We start from the raw sequence: 24209 nt of genomic DNA, 5'->3' as shown, positions 1-24209 counted from the left end.
ATTGAGACCCCCATCTCAAAGTAACCAAAAGAAAACAACCTAAAGGAGTGGCTCATGTGGTAGAGTGCCTGCTGGGCAACTATGAGGTCTTGAGTTCAAATCCCAAAGCTATTTGCCCATTATTAAGCCTATCATTTCGCTATTTTAATACCTTATTTTCATGTATTGATGTTGTTGTTTTTTTTAATTAATGTGAGGCAGGCTCCCGTGGCTCTTGCCCATAATCATAGATATTCAGGAGGAAAAGATCAAAAAGACTGTAATTCAAAGCCAGCTCAGATTTTTTAAAAAGTCCTCAAAACTAACTCCAAAATAATCGAGTGAAAAGTTGGGCTGGAGGTATGACTCAGGTGGTAAAACACTAGACAAGCAAGCAAGCCAAGGAAGTACAAGTTCCTAAGTTCAAACCCTGGTAGCCAAAGATATATGAGCAAATAATATTAACTTAATTACTCTTAATCTTTCACTGAACTTTACTGATTCTACTCTTTTAAATAGCTTATTCTACTGAATTAATCCCAGCCTAAATTCAATCTTCCATTGTTTTTTTTCATTTCATTTTTCCTGAAAGAACTATTCTGTTCTCTGACCTATTATTCTATCTCCTTCTGTCTCCCTTGGTTACTTCAGTGGATTGTTAAAAATATAATTCAATCTGTTATTGCCCTATATAATAAAATGTATCTCATGGCCTTCAGAACAAATTACAAACCCACTTGTATTTCGCCCTTGGCTACTCCACTTCTCCTTCATCTGCTACCAATTCCCAAAATGTACTCTCACATACCATGATATGAACTTCATACTGAATGAGCAATGCTCTTGCGCTTTTGTTCTTGCGCTGCTCTCTGCCTAGAATACTCCTTCCCTTATCTGACCAACTTCAGTGTCTCTCAAGACTCATTCATTCATGCTTTGTGTTCTCCCCTATGCCTACCCTGACCACTCCACACGACCTTTACTTCTGACCTACAGACTTCTTCAGAATACTCAAACATCTTTAGATGCCACAACAGTGACCCTGTATGATCAATGTTGGATTAATTGTCTCTGCTGCTGTTTCCAATAAATTCGTGGTACAAAACAATATGATCTGTTCTTATTTCTCAGAAGGGGCCTGGTGTAAATTTATCCCTCATAAGAGTATTTTGGGAGGAATAAGTAAACAATGACTTGTTTTGCCATATCACCTTTATATAACTGTCCCACTAACCTTCCTTTAAATTTGTCGAGATGTTTCTAAGATAGCTTTGGGGGAAAACCTAGATAAACACACCACACACACACACACACACACACACACATATACAGCATCAGCAGCATTGCCAGTATTTATCATTTATTCTTACTATTAAGTTTTTTAAAATTAGGAAATATACAAAACTAAATATACTAAAATTCAATAAGCCCACCTTACTCAAAATTTGTCACAGAAAAAGAAATTTCTAACACAAAAGTATTCAATTTAGCCAGGCACTGGTGGCTCATGCCTGTAATCCTAGCTACTCAGGAGGCTGAGATCTGAGGATTGTACTTCAAAGCCAGCTCAGGCAGGAAAGTCTATGCGACTCTTACCTGCAATAAACCACCAGAAAACTGAATGTAGCACTGTGGCTCAAAATGGTAGAACACTAGCCTTGAGCAAAAGAGCTCAGAGATAGTTCTCAGACCCTGTGTTCAAGCCCCAGCCAAAAAGAAAAGTAAAATTGCCACACACACACACACACACACACACACACATTATTCAGCTTAGTTCATGCCCAGAAATATTCAGCCCCCCATTACTATTAGTTATGTTTAAATCATGGTGGGATATGCTGAATGTTTGCTTGCTCTTTTTTGTGTGTGTGAAAATACCGTACAGAGGGGTTACAATTACATGGGCAAGGTAATGAGTAAATTTCTTATCAAGCATCATTGCCGCCTCCTTTATTTCCCCTTCCCTTCCCATCCCTTCCCATCCTCCCCCCTTAACCCCCCCCCCGCCCTCTCCCCCTCCTGCCCAAGTTGGAAAGTTTGTTTTTCGGTATAACGTTTCTAACATATTTATAAGATGATTTCTTTGTTGGTTTGCTTGCTCTTAATTTCAGGAAAACATTCCTCCCAGAGTAAATGGTGTCCCAAATGCAAGGCAAAAGTTCATGAGCTTAACTCAAATAATACAGTGAAAATTGTAGGTTTATTGAAAGGCTGCATAGTTCCAATGGAAGGTGGACAGCATTATGGGAGTTAAGTTTCTGCAATGCAGAACTAAACTCTATGTCAGAGCACTTGCGGGTTTTCCTAGCCAGTGGTGTCCTTGGACCCAATACCCACAGATAGTAATGAAAATCAGCAAAATTGGAGGTTGGAACAAAAGAAGTTTACTTCCAGTATGTGTGTGTGTGTCTGTGTGTGTGTGTGTGTGTGTGTGCGTCTCTGTCTGTGTCTGTGTCTGTGTGTCTATGTGTGTCTGTGTGTGTCTATGTGCGTGAGTGTGTGCTGGAACTTGAATGCAGGGCCTCTCATTCTGTCTTGTCTTTTTTTTTCTGCTCAAAGCTTGACCTTAATCTCTAGTCTGGGATTTTTCCTGGGTAATTGGAGATAAAGAGACTCACAGGGACTTTTCTGCCTGAACTGACTTTAAACTTGATCCTCAGATCTCAGCTCCTCTCGAAGCTAGTATTACAAGCCCCACTTTCCTTTCAGTTTTACTCTTTAAGTTTCACGAAAGCTATCCTGCCTAGCATGATCTCATCTCATGCTTATGTGACACGTGATATTTTCACCATCTTTTAAATCATTCTCCATTTGATTACCCCTGTGAAAAACAGAGATGCGAAAATGAACACGTAAAAGGGGCTGTTTTCTTGAGGCATTTGCAAAAGGTAGATGTAGGATGGAAAGGAGAGCAATGGACACAGCTGATACATTCATAAAAATACAGATGTCCAACCTCGCTTCAAAACAATCAAATAAGATGCTAATGTCTCTATTTCTTAAAAGTTCAACAGCTTTCTTTTTCATCCAAGCAGCACTCAGAGTTGCAAGCATTGAATTAGAAGCCAGATGTTCTGATTTTATTTCATTTTTATACCATGTTATTTGAATCTCATGGGTGGTCTATACTATTTCATGACACAATTGGGGTTGGAATTAGCTTGTTTTTGTTACATTGCCTCAGAGAATTAGGAATCAAATTTGTCTTTGGCTTCACTGATCTAATTAATATTTGCTGACGGTTTTTTAAGAAGTTAAGATAGCAACATCTAACTAGCATTCAAGAGTGAGGCTCCAAGCATTTATTTCCTGACCCCTTGATGCTGACAGAGAGAACGGAAGGAAGGCCTGGCAGGTGTGGTACACTGCTACAAACGTGTTTTTGAGATAACACAACAGAAGGGGTTCCTTGTGAAATCCAGTCTGCCACTTGAGTAGGTGAGGAAATCTCCTAACATCCATTAACTCTCAGTTTGTTTGTTTGTTTGTTTTCATTTGCACAAGGGCATACTGATGGTAGCTTAGTAGATGACTTAAAGTGTTAGATCCTAGAAACTGAATGAGAAATATGTCTCCATGTCACTGTCACATAAGGCTGATTGGTGGGAAGTGCACATCTCACAAGGACACTCTGAGGATAAGCAATGGTTACTCCGCTCTTGGAAATATAAATAGCACTCATAAAAAAAAGTTATCGTGCACATGCTTTCTGCCAAGGTAAACCATAATTTACACTTTTACCCTAGGCATAATTGTTAGTTTATCCTTTTTTGCTGTTCACACCCATCTATTCCTCCCTTGGGCTTTAAAGCCACAAGAAGTTTTCACAAAAAATAATCTTTAAAACATATATTTACCCTCTTATTGACCCCTTAAACTAGCTCTCTATTTCTCCAGGGCATTTTAAATTGTTCTAAATTTGTTTTGGAAGCTACGGGTGCCTTCTCCCCTCTGTCTGTATCCATAACCCCATTAACTTCCATGGGAATCAGATACACACAAATCAAAGTGAAATCAGGTTCTCATATGTTTAACCCATGATGAAAATCTATTTATAAGAAAATTAAAAAGTGAGAACTAAAATCTAGAAGAATGTATAAGAAAAAATAAGATCATGTTGTGCTTAATTAAAGGATTTTACATTCATGGATAATGAAAGTAGCATACCACCCCTGGCACTGTTTCCAATATGTGCTTGGTCTCAGGTTATTTACCGTAAAGCACTCCCATTATAAAATGCAATGTGTGTGAGTTAAATGTCTCACAAACTCCACTTGGCCCTGTGTGTCTTGATTCTATTACAAATACAGGAAAGTAAATGCACTGTTTTGATCAATATTAAGTCACCTGTGGGTAGGATTGGGTCTTACCTATTTATTATCAGATATAACAATTATGTCATGAACACTTGCAGAATTTGCATATATAAGTCTACCTACATCCATGCCCATGAAAATTGAGTAACAGAATTCCAAGCAGTCCAATTTTTTCCTACAAAGGCAGGTCGATGTAGTGCATACCCTCCTTATGAACATTACTAGGAGGCAAATACAAACTTTACATACATATTTTGGTGATCCTTTGAAATGTTTGCTTTGAAATACAGATATATCATACATGCAAATAAATAAACTAATTCATCCATGCGTTTAATGACGGAAAGTCAACTCTACACCCCACAGCAATCAGAAGCACAATATTAAAATTCATTTCCATCTTACAAATAAACTGTGCATTTCTCAGATAAAATGGGAGAAAATATGAATCTAGGTTGGTGACTTTCAAACATAGTTTAAAATAAATGGGTCTTAACTGAAATACAGTTGTCCCTCTATAACCATAGCGGATTGGTTCTGGGACCCCCTGCTGAGACCATAATCCACAGATGCTCAAGTCCCTTGTGTAATATGTGACAGCATTTATGTACTACCTATACACATTCTCCCATCTAGTCCAAATCCATCCACAGGTTATTTTTGATGCTTAATACAATGTCAATGTTATATGAAAAGCTGTTATTCTATATTGTTTGGGGAATATGATTTTTTAAAGAACATGTGCATTGTATACAGACACAGCCATCCCAGACCTACCTATATAGAACATGAAGGAGGCACAAGGGGAAACGATGCCCAAATTCTGGAAATAAATGAAGTTCTGTGAAATTGCAGGATGCTACAATAGAGAGTGTCTACTAATATCTACAAGTACATTCAGCACAGGACTTGATTCAAAGAAAAACTGGAACCTCATTTTTCTTTTTAGAACCTTCTGGAAGTACCTTCTTGTTTTCTCAAATATTTGAGTCCACATGTGGTTGAATTTCAGATGTAAACCTCAGGATAGAAAGGAACAACACTAGATAGTTATTCTAAGGAACTTGGTATGGAAATTCTTCTGCTTCCTCAAGGTAGTGTTTAGTCCTTCGTTAAGTAAATTCTTTACTAAACAATACTATTATGAAATTGAAGTATAAGATGTAACTTTCAGAAAGCATCCTTGAATCATCTAAAAAAGCAGTAGTTTGTAAGGATACTTTTCTTTTGCATGTGAAATTACAATCAAACTAGATTTGAAATGAACATGGTAAATTAACATTAACGTTAAAATTTTTAGTGATGGGACATTTTAAACACAATGTGATGTCCTTGTGATCATATTTCACCTCCTTTCACCTTTCACCTCCTGTGGTTCCCACTACAAATAGTTGCCCCATTTAACACTTTCATTGGTATTTTACTTTTATTAGCTCTATATTCTAGATATGAGAGAGAGCTTAGTTTCCTCTCTATTGCTCATTCTTAAACCCTTCCTATTTTTCCTTTTCCATTTCAGAGCACTATTACACCTCCATTTACTTCATGTCCTTTTCCCCTACTCCTAGATTCTATATTTGAGAGAAAATACGTGGCACATGACTTCGTAGAACTAACTTATTTCATGAAACAAGATACTCTCCAGTTGTATCTATTTTCCTGAAAATGACACAATCTCATTCTTCTTTATGGCTGAGTAAAACTTCGTTGTGTATATATGCCACATTTATTATTCATCATTTGATAGGCATCGATGCTGACTCTATACCTTGAATTATATATAGTGCTGCAATAAGCATGGATATGAAGGTATCTCCATAGTAAGCTGTCTGATTCTTTGGTAGAAACACACACACACACACACACACACACACAAATACACACAAGCATACAGATGTGATATGACCGGGTCACATAGATTAATGTTTTTGAGAAACCTTTATTTTGAGAAACCCTTTTTTACAACTGTTATAATCTTATACTTAGAGAAGTTTAAAGACTCCATCAGAAAACTCTTAGCTCTGATGAGCACTTTCTGAAAAGTACTGAGGATGAACTCTGTGAAAAGGAGGTCAAAAAAACAATCTCACTTAAAATGGCCTCAGAAACAAAACAAGAAAAAAATCAACAATTATACAACGCATGGGTGGGGACTGAAGAGAAAAACTGGGAAAGAGCAAGGAAGGGGTGACACTGTCCAAAAAGAAATGTACTCTTCATCTGACTTAAGCAACTGCAACCCTTCTATACATCACTTTTACAATAACAATAAATAAGTTTATTTTTAAAAGGACATCCTCTCAAATTAATATGTAATAATAAAATTGAAAGTGAAAACCATAAAAAAATGTAAGTATAAGAAACTCTTACTATGAAGCAGTGGAGAAAGAAACAATAAAAGACATTCAAAGATGGAAACACCTCACTGATCAACAGAATATTGTTAAAAATCACTCAGTTACCTGGTAGGCCCTGGTGGATCATGCCTGTAATCCTAGCTACTCAGGAAGCTGATATCTGAGGATGGCAGTTCAAACCAGCTCAGTCAAGAAAGTCCGTGAGCCTCTCGTCTATAATTAAACACCAAAAATACAGGAGTGGAGCGTTGGTTCAAGGTGAAGAGCATTAGCTTTGAGCAAAAAAGCTCAGGGACAGTGCCCGGGCCCTGAATTCAAGCTACAGGACTGGCACAAAATAAAATAAAATAATCCAGTTACTAAAAGTAATACACAAATTGAATACAATCCTGATCATTAATTTAGTGATATTCTTCATAGACCTTGAAAAAAAAGTCTTAAAATTCATATAGAAACACAACAGACACCTGATAGCCAAAGCAATACTAAGAAAAAAAAGGAAAGCCAGAGGCATCACATACCCAAATTCAGACTATAAAAATATTGCATGGTAGTGGCATCCAAATAGACACGTAGAGCAACTGACATCACAGAGAAATTTCTAGACAGATACAACCATCTGATTCTTGACAAAGATACCAAATAACATATATTGGGGGGGGGTGGAGGAGATAGTCTATGCACCAAGTGGTGGGGAGAAAACTGAATATCCCTTTGTAGACGACTAAAACTAGATCCCTATGCCTTGTACTGTATAAAAATCAACTGAAAATGACCAAAGGTCATAATGTAAAACTTGAAACTACAGGGGAAAACAGTTAAGGCAATGACTTCCTGAAGGGGACTCCAATAGCTCAAGAAATAGACGCAAGAATGGAAAATAAAATTGCACATAAATTCAAAGTCTTCTACACAGCAACAAGAGCAATCAGTTGAGTGGTGAGAAGAGACTGAAGAAACAACCTGTAGAATGAGAGAACATATTTTCCAGATATTCATCCAGCAAAGGATTGATAGCTAGAATATACAAAAACTCAAACAATATGATAACAACAGAGCAAATAAAATCAATGTGCTTAAGACTATTACAAGTTGCAATACATAATAATTAAGCATCAAATGTTTGTTGAATGAATAAGTGAGAGAACAGATGTGTGGATAAATAGGTGCATATAATTCTCCTCTATCCTCTCCTAGCAAAATGGAAATTTTTGTATACATATAATTTTGTTATTATCTAATAAAGAAACCAATGGTATTTTATATACATTTAATTTATGCACAAACTTAGGTGGAGAACTAAGTCAATAACTCAGAATAAAACTGCACTTTTATTGATCAGATCTTCTAATAACCATGCAGAATTTGTATTTTTCTTCAGATGCAAACAACAGTTCACTATATATCATGAATTTTCCAGTCTAACTTAATGGCAACTCATCAGTTCTATTCTCTTAGAATATGCCATGAAAGAACAAATCATGTCCCCAGCCCTGTTGTAGGAACCATCAATAGCATTTTATATAAAATATACATCTCATCTTTCATGATTTGGGGGGGTGAGAATCCTATTCTAAGAAGACTCTGGCTAAGGGAACTCTGACTTGTGTTAAACTCAAAGTCAGGCAATGGGTATTGTATTTATTATTTAAATAAAAATTCTAAAATTACATATTCTTTGATAACACAATTCAAAACAGAGCCTGAGGTTATTGAAACACATGAGAATCAAGGTGGAAAAGACTTTAGGTAGTTTAAAATTATTTGAAGACTATATGAAAGTAAGGAATATCCTTTGAGCTTCATTTAATACCTGCTATCACTGAGGGGATACAAGCTAGAAATCTTTCTGCTTTATGACTTATATGTCTTTATAAAACGTTTCCTAAACTTTACATTCACTGAATGAAAGCTATAACAAAAGGATATTTAGTTACTCATTAATTCATGTAGACCCCAATCCCTCAAAGATCCTCTCAAAGATATGATGTTAAAGCTGTACAAATTATAATTCCTCTTATAAACATGAAATACATCTACTAATATAAAACATATGCATATATTATTATTTTACACCATGAATTATTAAAATGATATTTCTAGATATCATGCATATATTCTATCAGTTATTGTACATTATATAATTCTGAATGCTTTTATAATTTAAAAAGCCAGTTGCCAGCAACTTAGGAGGTTGAAATCTGAGGGTTAAGTTTCAAAGACAGTCCAAGCAGTAAATCTGAGATTCTTTTATCCAATTAATGAACAAAAAAAGCCAGAAGGGAAGATGTGGCTAAAGTGGTAGAGTGCAAGACATGAACACAAACAACAACAAAATCTCAGGGAAAGAGCCCAGGCCCTGAGTTCAACCCCAGAACTGGCACACATGTGTACATGCACACACACACACACACACACACACACACACACAATCTCTCACACACACACACACCACAAATTTATTTAAAACAATAAAATCAAAGAAGTAGTCAAAGATATTTCCATGTTAAATGTTTGCTGAATTAAAATACTTTACATGCATGTATGAAACGTGAATAATGAAATCCTGTAAAATGTAAAATAATAGAGGGTTGAGTGAATAAGAAAGAACTATAGAATGAATTTGGTCAAAGCATATTATAGGCATTTATGGAACTATCACAGAGAAACCCTTTTGTACAATTAAATGTGTGCCAAGAAAAAAACAAAACATACAACACAAAATAGAACAAAACCTCAAAAAGATGATTGCAGTCTCCAATTTACTTAGTATAGAAGAAATTTTACAACCATAGGACTCTAAGTGATGCCACCATGTTCAATTGTGTTTTCATATCCTATGTACTTAAAGTTTATTATAATGATTTTAATATGAAAATCACTGTATCTGCATATTAATCTCCATTTTTCTGATCACAAAAATATTTTATGAATTTATTCTGAAAGCTGAAAAACATCCAAACCCCATGATACAATAAAAGGAAAAAGAAATGGTCCAATTATAATATAAATACGACCTAATGTGATTTCTTAAGAAATTCACTGACACAAGAGGATTTTTTTCTTTGTCACTGTTGTTTTTAATGTACTCTGATTTTTTTTTTGTTTCTTTTGTATGTTCTTCTCCCATGCTATAACCTCTGTTGTCACTATTTGACTCCGGTGCCTGCATCTTGTATATACATTTTTCTAATTTGGGGAGGGGAAGGGAAATAACAAAATGCTGAAATAAACACACACATTGACTCATTGCGACAATGAGATGAACAAGACACTATGTTGAAAATGAGCTTTACAACTTTGGGGGGAAGGGAAGAATTGGTGAAGTGGGGAGGGAAGGGATAGTAGGGTAAAAACAATGCTCAGCAGAAAATGTACTCATTATCTTATTCATGTAACTGTAACCCCTCTGTATGGCATTTTTACAATAAAATAATTGTTTATTAATGAGTTTTTTATTGTGAAAATACCATACAGAGGGGTTACAATTACATGAGCAAGGTAATGAGTACATTTCTTATCAAGCATTGTTGCTTCCTCCTTTGTTTCCCAAGAATTATCAGTATGATGGTAGTCACGGTCAATCAACAATTTATACTATCATGTGAGACTATGAGACAAATCAGAAATCTTGCTATCAAAATTCAAGCTCCAATCATTATTACACAATACTGTGAAATTTAGGAAATTATGTAATCACAATTTTTTAAAAAAAGAACCTCGGGGAAGGTAGGGAGGGAAGGGATGGTAGGAGGAAAACAATGGAGGGGGTAACAATGCTCAATAGGAAGTGTACTCATAACCTTGCTCATGTAACTGTAACCCTCTGTACAGTATCTTCACAATAAAAAATTTTAAAAAATTCAAGCTCCACTGATTCGTTTCTTTTAGCATGTTAGTGTTCACTATGTTCCTCAGGGAGATGATATCCCCAAAATGAACCTGAATCCAACCCTGGGTTTCAGGCATTAGAGCTTCCACTGAATGAACACTAGCAACACAGGGTCACCTGGATAAATTTTGTTTACAGAATGCCCATGCAGAAGGGATCCAGTATGATTTCTATAATTATTTTGTTCATTGTTTCTCTAGAATAAAAGTTAAAAAAACTATGATCTCTCTAACATACCTAGTTTAAAGGATGGAATGTTCAGGGGAGAATCCCAGTGATATAATTCCCTTGAACAACTAACTTATAGTTTAATAAATGAAGACAAAAAAGCTTGAGGTATCAGGATGGGAAACATTTGAGGTCAAGGAAAGGTAAATAGATGAATGGAGAGAGGAAGGGTAGGAGAACACAGTCAAAATATTCAGGGCATATATGTGAAAATAAAACTAGGAAAATTAGGGGATGGGTAGGGTTGGGAGGGATGAAGGAGAGCAATGAAAGGAGTGGCATTGATTGAGCTTCATTGTATTTATAAACTGGCATGTTGAATTGAAACTCCTCTGTACAATTACTTACAGACAACAAACTTATAATTAAAATAAAATATATAATTTTAAATGATGATGGTTTCATATTTCATTTTTATTTTACTTTCAAGTATCAGAGCAATAGGTTCAACTGTGAGCTTGAGACAGTTTTACAAGAAGGCAGCTTTGGCCTTAGTTATAAAAACAGCTTGGTGCTGGCACATGAATAGGACTGAAGACCAATGGAATAAAATTGAAGACCCAGAAATGAACCCACAGACTTATGGACACCTAATCTTTACTAAGGGAGACAAAAACACAGGATGAAAGACAGTCATTACAACAAATAGTGATGGAAGAATTGGCTTTACAAGTGCAGAAAACATAAGTTACATCCTTATATATCAGCCTGTACCAGAATTAATTCCAAATGGATCAAAAATCTCCATGTAAAATCAGATACTCTGAAAATATTATAGGAAGGGACAAAGGAAACACTAGGACTCCTTGGCACAGGACAAAACTTCCTAAATAAAGATCCAGAAACACAACAAATCAAAGAAATCCTGGATAAATTGGATTGCATTAAACTGCAGAGCCTCTGCAAGGCAAAGGATGTAGCTAGCAAGATAAACAGTAAACCCACAGATTGGGAGAAGATCACCACTAGCTCTACAAGAGACAGGGGCCTCATATCTAAAATATACTAATAGCACACACACAAAAAAACAGATCCCCAAAGAAACAACCACCCCATTAATAAGTGGGCTAAAGACTTAAAGAGACTTACCTGAAGAGGAAATAAGAATAGCCAATAGACACAGGTAGTAATGTTCACATCTCTGGCCATAAAAGAAATACAAATCAAAACAATACTGAGATTCTACCTCACCCGAGTTAGAATAGCCATTTCAAGAAACAAATAATAGATTCTGGAGGGGATGTGGCCAAAAGGGGATGCTACTACACTGTAACTATAACAAGTTTACAGTTAGTAAAGTCGTTCAACCACTCTGGAAAGCAGTATGGAGGTTCATCGAAGGGCTAAACATAGAGCTCCCACTATGAGCCAACAATCCCACTCCTAGACATTTACCCAAATGATCCCAAACAAGCCCACATTGAAGCTACCATTACCACTATGTTCAATGGAACCAACCCAGATGCCCCTCAGTGGATGAATGGATCAAGAAAATGGAATTCTATGCTTCCGTCAGAAAGAATGGCATCACCCCATTCGTAAGGAAATAAAAAGACTTGCAAAACACTTATATTAAGTGAAGTAAGCCAGAGCCAAAGAAACATAGGCTCCATGATTTTCCTCATTTGTAATAACTAGTATATGTCTAGGGTGGTTGTAGCACAATAGCCCAATAGCTATGTACATATAAAATGATGCTAATTGAAATGAACTATAAGATACGGAAACAGAGGGTTTTTGTTGTTGTTGTTCTTGTTTAGTGTACTATATTCAGTTATTTCTTTTTACTTTCATTTCTTCCCTTACACCCTCTTGTCACTGGCTTTTTTTTTGTACTCTTTGTCCTGTTATAAGTTTATCAGATTTGGGGATGGGAAAGGGAATCACAGAAATTGTGAGACAAAGGACAAAGGGTAAACCAATGCAACAGCCATACTTACAAGACACTATGTTATAAATGAACTTTACAACTGTGGAGGGGGGAATAAGAAGAAGAGGTAACGTTTGACAAGAATTGTACTCATTCCTTATGTAACCATAACCCCTCTGTACATCACCTTTACAATAAACAAACAAACAAATAAATAAAAGTGGAATAAGAAAATCAGCTTTGGAATTGGAAGCAACCTTCGAGTCCACAATGGCATGTAACAATCAGGGGACTACACTTGTCTCGGCTCATAACAAAGAAGAACTTGAAACATCCTAATTCTAGTATGATTTTCAAGTCAGATAATTGTATGTTTTATTATACATAATATATTTTATTATATGTGTGTGTGTATGTTGTCAATTGTGGGGCTTGAACTCAAGGCCTGGGCACTGTCTCTGAGCTGTTTTGTTTAAGACTTGAGCCAAGTTCCATTTCCAGTTGTTTTTTATTGTCAAAGTGATGTACAGAGGGATTACAGTTACATAAGTAAGGTAATAAGTACATTTCTTGTCAAACATGTTACCTCTTCCCTCATTTTTCTCCTACTTTCCCTCCAGCCCCTCCAAGTTGTACAGATCATTTTGAACATGTTTTCGAGTGGTTAATTAGAGATGAGAGTCTCACAGGGATTTTTCTGCCCAGGCTGGCTTTGAACCATGATCCTTAGATCTCAACCTCCTGAGTAGCTAGGATTACAGGTGTAAGCCTCTGGTGCCCCCACATTATTTAAACAATATTTAAGCTACATTCAAATATTCTCCTGTATCTGGTGTGAGCGAAGACCCAGGGCACCCTTGTCCTGAGTAGTTGATTAAATAAACACACACATAATAAAACTATTAGAGGGAGAAAGTAAAACAAACACAGTAACATTCTTGTCTCAGAATAAATCATCCAGCTTTCAATAGAAGTTAGGGGATAGAGTGCTGATTACAGTTTTATACAAGCTAAACTAATTTTGAATGTGCTATCAAAATTATTGTAAAGTGAATATGCAGCATTTAAGGAATAAATAAAAACTAAAGAGCCATGTGTGTGGTGGCTAACCACAGAGATTTTTGAGGCTAGCCTGACTGGATCTGAGTCCTGGCGATGCTATATGACTGTTGGGGAATCTTGGGTAGGTTACCTATTTTCTCATCTGTAGAAGACAGTTAATAGAAATGCCTGTCTCTCAGAGGTGCTATGAGAATTAAACAAGTTAAAACATGAAACACACTTCAAACAACAAACTGATATACAGCAAGTCATTACTATCCATAATGACTACTTGATTACAGATGTAGCTGCTTGGGATATAATGAGGGAACAGAAGAAGAGTATTGCAATCAGTGTCTTTTCTCCACTGGCCAATTTGTCTTCAAGTTACACAGCTCAGGTTTTTAAAAGGTGGAAAAATGAAGGTATTGCAACACAGACAGATCACAAAATATCTGGAACATGGACAGTAGTTAAAAGGTCTGTCTGTACACTCAGAAAGGTAGGTTTAAACCCTGCTGTGTTGATTTGGATAAATTATATAACCTCTCTGTGTTTCAGTCCACTGATCCTCAAAGGAAGGATAATATTAGTACTGAATATCTAAGGTGTGCTGAGGATCAAATGAAACACCACACAGAAAGCACTTAGAAAATAATAGACGCTCAATAAATGTCATATATTTCTCTTGTCACAATGCAGTACATTAATGAAGACATGACCTATATATCTATGTCCGTATTACTGTTAAAAACATTTTAAGTGAAAGGAAATGAGTAACCTACCTAATAAAATGATTGCAAAGTATATGTAAAATTACAACCACATTTTATATCATTCTCCTTTCATCTTGCAGATAAGCAGAATGCATAGCTCTTTTCCACACTGTAACACCCAAATGATTTTAAAAGTGGACGAGAGAGGCTGGTGGCTCACACCTGTAATCCTAACTACCCAAGAGACTGAGATCTGAAAATCTTAGTTCAAAACCAGATGGGGCAGGAAAATCCTTGGGCAGGAAAGTCCAACTGAAGACCAAAAAGCTGAAAAGTGGCTCTGTGGCTTATGTGGTAGAGCGCTAGCCTTGAGCAGAAAAGCTCAGGGACAGCACCTAGGCCCTGAGTCCAAGCCCCAGGACTGGACAAAAATAAAAATAAAAGGGGAAGAAAAACAGGAAATGAGTGATGCCACAGAATAACTCGAGACAATTATTTGGTTTAGCTTTGACTGCATTCTTATCCCTGGCAGTTGCCTCTAAAAGTAGACGTTTTGGGGTGTAGACTGTTCCCTCTGCTGTGTGTGTGGTCCCATGGTCAGCCCACAGGTGTTCATACCTGTCTGTCTCATTGAACTCAGTGGCTGTGTACCTCTCAGAAACAAGACAGCATTTATACATGTTTATAAACACATATTTTCCTCATACTCTCTCAGGGATTTCTGAAAGTAGTTTCTGAAGCAATAGTTCCCATTTAGTGTCCAATGGGTTCTTTCTTAGAAAGCTACTAATTTCCCCTGAAAATTGACTTCATTGTATCACTGGGTTCCAAGAAAATGTAACTTTAATCTCCTGGGCTTGTGTGGATCCAGCCTGAAGATCAAGTCCATTTCAAAAGAAAAAAATTGAGTCATGATTGAAACCCATCTTTTGTGCAATTTTGTTGTTTCCAAAAGCAGACAGTATAAAGGAAGATGAAGAAAAACTATCATCAGTAAACATGCATTTTCAAATCAGTCATCCCAAGTACTGTAAATAAACCACAATAAAAGTTGCTAAAATAAAAATTATTTTTAATTAAACTCTGCTCACAAATATGCATGAGTGAGATAAATTCAACTAGAGATACAGGAAATGTAATGCCATCACAATATATAAGAGAAATATTATTGGTAACTTTGTCTCCTAATTCTGCTCTTTTCTTTCAGGCAACCTCTAACTGAAACATAAGTCAAAGTTCAATCATGAGGCTCTGTCCTTCGCAGAACTCACACAGCTTTCACTCCTGACAAAGTTTAGAATTTCAGGCCCCGACTCAGGTCCTTATTCCAGTAAATATTCTCAATGTAGTGGTGTTTTCATCTTAGATTTCTCTTATCTAAAACACCTGCCTTGTGTCATTTCTCACTCTTTGACACTTCTTTCCTCACACCTGTGTGTTGTCAGCTTCTCTCTGTGGCCTCCAATGGTGTTCACATCCCCACGCCAACTTCCTCTGGCCAACCAAGGAAGTATAGCACAGGCAGTCTTGGACAGTCCTTGCACTTGTGTATTGAAAATGCTCTCTCGTGGAGCCTGAGCCACCACACCAAGAATTCTTGCTACTTAGCTCAGGAGACCTGACAGGCCCAGCAGCTGTCACTGCTTCCAGACATTCTGAGAAGTCACATGAGCACAGAAGCCATCTTTGACACTCCAACCTGGGCAGGCAGAAGCAGTGGACAGCTGAGCCTATACCAGGTAGCATAATTACGACAAATAAAGGTGATTACTGTTTTAAGCCACCAAGATTTGGGGTGTTTATTATGCAGCAATATATTCCTTTTGTTGTTGGTGGTGGTGGTGGGGCCTGAACTCTGGGCCTGGGCGCTGTCCCTCAGCTCTTCAACTCAAGGCTAGCGCTCTACCACATGAGTCACAGCACCACTTCCATTTTTTTTCTGTTTATGTGGTGCTGAGGAATCGAACCCAGGGCCTCATGCATGCAAGGCAAGCACTCTACCACTGAGCTACATTCCCAGCCCCAGCAACAGATTCATAAAGCTTTTATTTTTCATGAAACCATCACAAAAAAGCCAACCCCACAGAGATTTCTATCTCTCTCAAATACTTGTCATTTCTCATGTATATTTTCTTTTTTCATTTGATACATCATCTTGAACCATGGGACCTTTCATACTTTTTTGTTGTTTTTGGTCTGCTGTGGGGCTTGAACTCTTGGCCTGGGTGCTGTCCCTGAGCTCTTCAGCTCAAGGCAAATGCTCTACCACTTGAGCCACAGCACCATTTCCAGTTTTCTGGTGGTTAATTGGAGATGAGAGTCTCACAGACTTTCCTGCCTGGGCTGGCTTTGAATCGTGATCCTCAGATCTCAGCCTCCTGAGTAGCTAGGATTACAGGCGTGAGCCACAGGCACCTAGCTCCTTTTCATGCTTTTCACGTCTTAACTATTAAAATCAAGAACATTATGGAACAATAAGCTTATGGAAAAAAAGAAAGGGAGAAAGGAGAGTATGCTAAAGAAGGAAAGGAAACAAATGAGTTGAGCCAAACTGAAGAATGAACATAGGCCATAGGCAGAAGTTTGGGGGACATACTCTGGCAATTTTGAACATTGGCAAAGACAAAAGAAACATTCTGCATAGCAACCATGACTATGAAATACAGGTTACGGTAAAAGCTTGGAACATTTTCTATTTTCCCTATAAGATGATGGGCAATAAAAAAGAAATAACTGTCTTCTAGAAAGTTTCTATTATGTGCTGACATCATGTCTTTTTCAACACATGCTTTCATAAGTGGAAGAAATGCCATCAGTGTAAGCACTATCAATATATTTCCATATCTATAGCACATACAAGCTGGATTAAAGGAGACGGAGTTTTTGTCGAAGAGAAGTTAGTAACAAAGTCTCCCATTAGGGATATGGTGGGTGACAATAATTGATGACAGTTTTAGCGCTATAGTAATGAGAACAAGGGAAATGTTTACCTCTCTCCACTTTGTCTCTATCATTAAAATAGATCCGGGATGTGCCATTTTCTCTTCTGATTAGTCTTTGTTGTAAGTATATGGCATTTGAATGTTAATGCCAGAGAGAACCTGAGGAAAACCAAATTTTGTAACTACAATTCTGGTATTTAGTAGTGTTGCCATTTAAGAAAAGAATTGAAGAACTTCAGAAATCTTAGTGAAAATTTGTGTCTTAAATATTTTAGGTACTTTCAGAACAATTACCTTATTTGTAAAAATTGTATAATGATAAATATTAAAATGTAAACTTTCAATAAGTACTCTAAGTTTCTCCTTTATTTTATAGGAAATGTCTTTAATATCAGTAGGGCAGAGAAATCTCATTTGCAATGCTATCATATACTCCAGGTCATATTAAACACAAAGGGAAAGTGGTTAGTTCATATTTGTGGCATGTCTAGAGTAGACTAAAAATAAATTACAATCAAGTCAGCTTGTCTACATCTTGGTCAGTCAAGTTAATTAAGTCAAAGCAAAGTAGCATATGTAAATTTGTTCTGTTCTCATGAAGCTTCTTTGTTTATCTATGAAGTTTTTACAGTTTATCTAATGGAGTATCACTATGAAAAATTCAATGTCATATAGAGACTTCTTTGGGAAATGCCAAGAGCACTTGACGTATAACCAGTAGACTTGGGGCCAAGTGACATTTTTACTTACCCCCCAATAAAAAGCCAATTAATTTTTCAGAGCCTCAGTTTTCTTATCTACAGTGTGGGAACACTAGTTGATCACAGGAATGTGAGTCTCATTACACTTCTATGGGGAAATATTTTGCAATTTTTATTCTATTCTTTTGAACTCCTTCTCAAAGGTAGTACTTAGATCAGCAGCATCCTTAGGGAAATGAAAACTCTCAATACTCATTCTCATCATCTGAAACAGAAATGTTATGACCCAAAACTTCAGTTTAAAGAAGTCCCCAAATGGATTCTAAACAGTGCTGAAGTTTCAGTAGCACTACTCTAAACATTGCTACTTATTAACTCTGGCAAGAGCCTTAATAACCTAGTTCTGATAAGAACTAGTGAATTAATATCTATTAAAAGCTGAAAACAGTCATACAGATGACAAATACATTATGTTTTCATTACTTTTTATATTTTTATATCTATTATTTGTAATCCTAGTACTATTTTAGGCCCTGGGAATATGAGGTAAATGAGTTAGATATGAGCCTTTCTCCCAATGGCAAGAAAGATAACACAAACAAATAAATAATGGTATGATTTCAAACAGTGATAACTCTGATAGATTTGTTGTAACAAGGACAAAATGAGAGAGATATTTTAGTTAAGAAGAGACTTCTGGGGCTGGGAAGGTGGCTTAGTGGTAGAGTGCTTGCCTTGCATACAGGAGGCCCTGGGTTCAATTCTTCAGCACCACAGAAGCAGAAAAAGCAGGAAGTGGCGCTGTGGCTTTAGTGGTAGAGTGCTAGCCTTGAGCTGAAGAGCTGAGGGATAGTGCCCAGGCCCAGAGTTGAGGCCCATCACAAAAAAAAAGGAAGAAAAAAGAAAAAAAAGAAAGAAAAGAAACTTCTTTCAGGAGATGGTCTCTGAGCCAAGAGTTAAGTGAGAAGAAAGACAAAGAAAGAAAAAGAAGGAAAGGAAGGAAGGAAGGAAGGAAGGAAGGAAGGAAGGAAGGAACGAAGGAACGAAGGAAGGAAGGAAGGAAGGAGGAAGGAAAAAGAAGAAAGGAAGAAAGAAAGAAAGAAAGAAAGAAGGAAGGAAAGAAAGAAAGAAAGAAAAAAAGAAAGAAAGAAAGAAAGAAAGTAAATCATCTAGGAGCAGAGAAAATCCAGGAAGAGATCACAGGCTTCAAAGATCATAGGCAAGAATCGCCTTGTGTAAAGAACAGGAAGGACAGACTGTGAAACAATGATAGTTAAACAGAAAGTAGAGGGTTGCGTGACAGAATGTCATGAGACAGATACCGTGTATGAGACCATGTATAGACATTTAAAAATACTGGGTTATTTCTTAGTTTTTATATGACAGCTTTTGGAATGTTTAAGTATAATCGTGAGGTGATCTGATTTTTTAAAGGAGAACGGAAAGTGTCAGACTACAGTCAAGCATAGTAGAAGCACTGAAATGAGTTATTGACACTACTGCAGTAATATAAACAAGAGAAGATGATCACTGGCTTGAGCAGTGGTGGTAGAGGTGGACAAAGATGACTATCGAAAAGAATACAGAATTTGGAGGAAAACTCTACATGAAATGTGGTCAGAAGAGAAAAAGAACATAAGGATGAGTACTATTTCTACTACTTTATTAGGCTTGCCTTACTGGAGTCATTCAAACATCTAACACTTAGTCCTAAGGCAAAGAAAGAACAAGAAATTCAGAAAATATTTCCTCTCAGTTCTGGTAGGTACTATCTGTAAGAGACTGAGCATGTCACTCTGGAATCCTCAGCTCCTTTGCAGAGCCCAAAGTCATTGAGCTGGATTTAAGGATTTCCTTATACATGGATAAGTAAAACCAAGTTCAAAAACTACTCCTCATTAAGCCCCCAATATCCAATAAGTGAAATTCAGTGGCTGCTTTTCAAATTGTGGGCCTCCATGTAGAAGTTGACATTTTAAAACCTTGACACTCTCCAATCTTAGCGTTAAGAGATTTATTCTCTCTGGTTTTCCTTATTAACCTTGGACTATGGCTACTGAGGTCTCCCGACTGTGCCATGGTGGTCCCTTTGCTCTTTCAATGCATTACTCAAATAATTATGTGTCAGTCATAAGATTTGCGCAGGTCGGGAAGATATTCTATTCATCCCTGCATCCCCACACCTAGTACAGTACATGGGGCTGCTTAATATTCATTTGTTCACTCATTCTTTCAATAAATATTTATTGAAATGCTTATGTTCACATAATTGAACAAAATAAAAGCCCTGACCATAGGGTTACATTCGAGTGGAGGGGAGAAAGTGAGATGATAAAGAAAATAGAAAATAAACAAAGTAGGCAAATTATGTAGTATCTGGTTAGATGAGTGCTATGAAAAGTAAAGCAGGTTAAAGGATCACAAAAGTGCTCTGGAATGGAGACAGTGATGCATAGTGATGGAAATATTCCGTTGATGAGGTTATTTTGCAGTAATAAATGTCCCCCAAATTTCATAAGTTGTTCTAAAGAATGAAAGGCTTACTTCTAGCTCATGCAATATATCTCCTGGCCGGCATTCTACCGAGGTCATACTCATTCAGATACCCAGACAAATGTAGATCCTATTTGTAGAAATACAGGAATGGAGGCTGGGAAGTTAGCTCAGTGATAGAGTGCTTGCCTTGCATGCATGAGGCCCTGAGTTCGATTCCTCAGCACCACATATGCAGAAAAAAAAGCAAGAAGTGGCTCTGTGGCTCAAGTAGTAGGGCACTAGCCTTGAACTGAAGAGCTGAGGGACAGTGCCTAAGCCCAGAGTTCAGCCCCCATGACCTACAGGAAGAAAGAGAGAGAGAGAGAGAGAGAGAGAGAGAGAGGAAGGAAGGAAGGAAGGAAGGAAGGAAGGGAGGAAGGGAGGAAGGGAGGAAGGGAGGAAGGGAAGGAGGGAGGGAGGGAGGAAGGAAACAGAGGGAGGGAGGGAGGAAGGAAGGGAGGAACGAACAAACAAAAGAACAAAGGAAGGAAGGAAGGAAAGAAGGGAGGAAGGAAGAAAGAAAGAAAGAAATATAAGGATGGAAACATGGAAAATCAAAGACGAAAAAAAATTACCTACCACGAAGTCACATACGGCACTTGAGCTCATTTTTTGTTGTTGTTGTTGTTTTTTGTTTTGGCTAAAGCAAATCGCATTGTCACGCCCAACTAAAAGGAGAATGGAAATATCATCTGCCTGTTGGTAGAAAACTGGTTTGGTGTAAATGATTTCTTGAGTATACAGTAAGAGAAAGAAAAATGAGAACAATAAATCAGCAGGTATTTCTGGGGTGGAGCATGCTCTAACAGGAGAAACCACTTATGAGAACGTTCCCTAAGTAACAGCATGATTGGGCCCAACCAAGAGACTGTTGTTACTGACCTAGAGTGACAAGGAGGAGAGCAGTAGGAGGTAAGATCAGAGGGCGGGTAGAGAGGCGGACCACTGGGAGAGAAAGAGGAACAGAGGGTGAGATGGTCATAAGCAGATGTGTTTGCCTCCTCTGAGACCAAACAACACCCTACCTTGGGCTTAAATGTTGAATTACTTTTAGTCAGAACTTCCATCTCTACTCAGCAAACATTGTAAGAAACTGAAAATTAACTTATCATTTCAAACGTGGGATGACAAGCACACCTACCAACAGGTCAGAAAAATGGACAACAGTATATATGAAATCTCTTTAAAAAGTTTCATGATTCATTCATTGAAGGTTCACTAATGGAGCACCTACTATTAATGAAGCAAAATGCCAAGGATAAATAATGAATAGCCCTCTCAAAAAGTGACAAAACTGACATTGCTGAAGAGACATTTTATCCCACTATAGCCACTAAACCAAGTCAAGACTGTAGGGAGTGGGGAAGAAGGGAAACAAGGGCAATGTACAGTGTGGTCAGGGCAAATAGGAAGGCAGGATAAGAGGAGGTCGGGGGCTGGGACTGTGGCTTAGTAGTAGAGTGCTGGTCTTGCATGCTTGAAGCCCAGGGTTCAATTCCTCAGTACCACATACACAGTAAAAGCCAGAAGTGGCGCTGTGGCTCAAGTGGTAGAATGCTAGCCTTGAGCAAAGGAAGCTCAGGGACAGTGCTAGGCCCTGAGTTCAAGCCCCAGGACTGGTAAAAATAAAACATAAAGAGGAGGTCAGCAAAGTCAGGCTATTTGCCTGAACACTTCCATACAATCAAGTTGGAAAACATATCCAAGTTTATGCTATTTATAACACTGCTGCATTCCCTCTGATAGCAGTTGTCTAGTAAGAGGGAAGAAAAACTGCCACCAGTAAATTAGAAAACAAATGTTGATGTTGATAGTAAGCTCTAATAGTACAAATCAAACTATATGATCATTCTGTTGGCTAACCCTATTCTTGTCTTTCAGAGAAATTCGGCCAGCATTTGCTAGTATAGACAAACATAAAACAAATTCCCCACTGTGCTTTATTAATGCATGAGTTGCTCAAGTTGAACTTAAAAGAAAATTAGGAATTAGGACTGCTTACTTTGGTTTAAAACCAAATTTTCATTTAACAAATGTAAAATCATAGTATCCATGAAAACAAACAATGTCATAGCATAAGCAAGACTAGTTTGGCAGCGTGGCCATTCATCTATTTACTCACTCATTAATTCTTTTGCTGTTTCAACAGATATTTATTGAATATTTATAAAGGGTCAGGAACTATTGTAGAGAGAAAGATAAATAAGACATGTCCTCTGCTCCTAAAACCTCACACTCAGATCCATGCCATGAAATTAGCCAAACCCTAGAAAATACAGGAAATGTTCTAATGTTCTAAATCAGGTTCTAAACTATACAAGAGATTGGAGCAGGTAACTGTCTGAGGAATTCTTCAAAACAGAGACTTGTTTGCAGAGATGAATTTTTTTGGAAGGTTTATACAGTTTATTAATCTCTTCATCACCGCTGGTCAAGTCACTGAAGGACCTTCATTCCTTTGGCTTTCTGCCAGCTCCAACATTGGTCTTTGCAATCCCTCTGATTTTCTTCATTCTGTTTTGGTGTTCCTTTTGCTGTTTCCTCAAGGTCTTTTACTTTTCATACAGGCCATGTCTTGCAAGTCTGTATTTGGGCTCATTTTTCTTTGCATAATTCAAGGAATCATAAATCATGTCAAAGCCAGTCATCTTGCCACCACCAAAATTGGTTCTGAATCCAAATACAAAGATGACATCAGGTGTGGTCTTGTACATTTTGGCAAGTGTTTCCTGAATTTCTGTCTTGTGTACTGCTGCCTTACCAGGGTGAAGGACATATGATGTCCTTCCTCTGAAGTAGTCAGTTGGTCATGAACTTCCTATGTAGATAATTACTGGGTCATTCATGATGGCCACAGACCTTCAGACAGCCAGGGAAGAAAAGAGGAGGTAAATGTTTTTAAATATTGTTTGTTGATTTTGAGTGAATGTGTTTAAAGTCAAGGACCACTGTTTAAAGTCAAAGGTAATTTGGTAGGACTTTGCTGGGGGGGGGGAAATAAATGTGTCTTGGAAATTATCGGGACATATTTGCCTTCTTTTATTTTATTGTAAAGATGCTGTACAGAGGGATTACAGTTAAATGAGTAAGGTAAGGAGTACATTTCTTGTCAATCATTGTTACCTCCTCATTTTTTCCTTTTCATATTTTTTAAAAATTTTATTGTCAAGGTGATGTACAGAGGGGTTACAGTTACATACCTAAGGTAGTGAGTATATTTATTGTCAAACTTGTTACCCCCTCCCTCATTTTTTTATTGTGAAAATACTGTACAGAGGGGTTACAATTACATGGACAAGATAATGAGTACATTTCTTATCAAGCATTGTAGCCTCCTCCTTTGTTTCCCTTTCCCATCCCTTCCTATCCTCCTCCCGCCTCCCCCCACCAAAGTTGTAAAGGTCATTTTCGACATAACGACTTGTACATCTCATTGTTGCAATGAGATGTATCCCTATTTAAACAATTTTGTTTTTCCCCTTCCCCTCCACAAATTACACTGACATCAAATACAGTGAAAGCAGGGGTTATATTGTGGGGGAGGGACATACAAAGCAACAAAGAAATCATCTTATAAATGTGTTAGAAACAATCGCATGAAAGAAAAAAAAACTTTTGAATACATATCTTAG

At 37.3% G+C, this 24209-nt stretch overlaps 1 pseudogene; it reads right to left on the bottom strand.

Moving 5' to 3' along the window:
- Positions 1–23027: 23027 nt before the first annotated feature.
- The window catches only part of LOC105985309, a 22982-nt pseudogene continuing 21800 nt past the window's right edge, over positions 23028–24209 (bottom strand).

This window comes from Dipodomys ordii, unplaced genomic scaffold, assembly GCF_000151885.1.
Source record: "Dipodomys ordii isolate 6190 unplaced genomic scaffold, Dord_2.0 Scaffold28, whole genome shotgun sequence".
Taxonomy (NCBI): Eukaryota; Metazoa; Chordata; class Mammalia; order Rodentia; family Heteromyidae; genus Dipodomys; species Dipodomys ordii.
Note: the sequence above shows the minus strand (reverse complement) of the source record. Positions and strands in the feature narration are given on the sequence as shown.